Genomic DNA, 2,306 nt, shown 5'->3' on the forward strand with positions numbered 1-2,306 from the left:
AACTTTGTAAAAAACAAATAGACAAACATCTGCACAAAGAGCCACACGGCATCGTATATTTTAAAACAAACAAAATTGAGTCGCACATGCAATTGGTTTCGTCATCCATCAATCAAAACTAAACCAAAAAGCTAAAAAAATCATGTAAACACACAAATAATAGCACTTTATTGTCATCAATGTGTTCACACGATTTGTAATATTTTTCCATTGATGATTTAGATTTCATCACTGATGCGGATTATATAAGCACACAAATTAAACCTTCTTTTTATCAATTGTAGCAAAGTATGTAAGTAGGGATCGTTCTAGGCCGGGGATTATGAGGGATTGCTCAATCACTTGAAAACTGACTCAAAACGTAAAAACAAAGTTTAAAACACTAAACTAGACTCAAAGAATGCAAAACTAAACTCTAAGGGTGCGTTTGTTGCACCGGACTATCTCGGACTGGACTAGCTTCAAGGACTAAGCTGGACTGGCTTAGATTAGACTAATATGGACTAACTTAGTGAAGCGTTTGGTGCAGTCTCGGACTAAAAAGCAGGATAACGAAAAATCATCACATTCATCACCCAAATGACCAACAAAGCAATTGAGAACAAAAATCATACATTTTTTATTATATAAAATTATAAAATTTTCATTTAATAAATAATGATGTTAGGAGCTACACATGATATGGAGTCATCGAATGAAGTACAACGTTGTGTATACAAAATGTATATATACATTCTATATGATTTCTATTCGGCATACAAACTCAACTCAAGAGCTTCTCCCTTCTTCCAGTAACTAGTGGACTGGTGCACTCGAGTCTGGACTCTCAATATCTGTTCTTCGCATATCAAATACAAAGAGAGCTTAACCTCGTGGCCGAAGATGAGGACACGCCAACATTCCTCTATGCACCCAACATGGGGAAATACACTTGAGGTGCCCACCCATCCAGCTGGTTTAGGAGAGGTAAGGACTACTAGTAACAAATTGAAGATGTGACAATTCCTATAAGACCTCCGCCGAAGACGTCCTGCCAATGATTCAGTAATCATCACACGAGAGATTCCCACGACAGCAGCACATAGTGATGGAAGAAATACAATACAGAGCTTTGCAGAATAGCCTCTGTGATCAAACACTTTGATCTTCCCAGACAAATATCATGCAAGAAAACCAAGAACTGCAAATAAAACTGAAGTATTTCAGCACAAGGAATCAAACAACAACAATTTTCTGCATTTATTTACATAAGTGAGATTAAATGAACAATTGTAAAAAGCAATTGAAATAGAATTGGATGGATATGAATGGGAAAGTATAGCAGACCAAAACAAACAACTGAGCCCAATGCACCAGGCTACTGCCATGGCAGCCATTGCAGAGTCATTGCAAAGTAGATACATAGATAAACAATTAATGAATTTGGCTCCAAGTTTTCAAATTTTATTTATTAATAATTTACCAAAAACAACACCCAAACTCCAAAGCTCTGCATCTGCATCTCAATTCTTTGTCTGTAATACTAGTTTTCTAATCAAAAGCCTTGCATATACATCAAATTGTGGACGTGATAGGAATAGACAAGAGCACCACATGCTGAGGTACACAATTCTTTGTCCTTAATACTAATTTTCTAATCAAAATTTGCACCATAATTATCATTTTACTTTCCTCATATAACACCTAATTATTGATATTAATATGAACAAATGTGCAGCCCTGTGCACCAGGCTACTGCCATTGCAAAGTATTGCAGAGTCATTGCAAATTAGACAAACAATTTGAACGATGCTAATAACCCACTAGCCTCGGACCAATTAGCCACTACTAATTTATGAAATTCAACCCAAATCAAAAACACCCAAAACCACAAAATTCAAGAAAACTAATATTATCTACAAAACTGACAATCTTTGATGTAAAAATTCCAAATTTTCAGAGTTTTCAAACCCAAAATAACGAATCGATGAAAACCCAGTAATAATTTAACGATTTAGAACAAAATCGAAGAAATAAATCGTAAGATTTGAAATTTACCAGACCAAGAGTAGATGATGACGAGCAGGAGATGAGGGCGAGCAGTACGAGGATGCCAGAGCAGGAGATGAGGGCGAGCAGTACGAGGATGCCAGAGCAGGAAGATGAGCGAGCAGACGAGGACGAACGACGATTCTTTCTCGACGACGGGCTTAGCAATCCAGTGGTATTTGGGCGTCCTCGCTAAGAACTCCGAGCGAAGGAAATAGTCGGAGCGAGTGAGGGCTAATCTCATTAAACTTAGTCCCTCTGCCTACCAAACATGGGAC

The 2,306-nt window shown here is 37.4% G+C and overlaps 1 long non-coding RNA gene across 1 annotated transcript; it reads right to left on the reverse strand.

Moving 5' to 3' along the window:
- Positions 1-595: 595 nt before the first annotated feature.
- Positions 596-2,306, reverse strand: LOC114822785 (uncharacterized). Its single transcript, XR_003770984.2, has 2 exons — positions 2,038-2,306; positions 596-1,180 (listed from the first exon to the last, which is right to left on the reverse strand). It is a non-coding gene; the product is annotated as an uncharacterized lncRNA (long non-coding RNA).

This window comes from Malus domestica, chromosome 17 (assembly GCF_042453785.1).
Source record: "Malus domestica chromosome 17, GDT2T_hap1".
Lineage (NCBI taxonomy): Eukaryota > Viridiplantae > Streptophyta > Magnoliopsida > Rosales > Rosaceae > Malus > Malus domestica.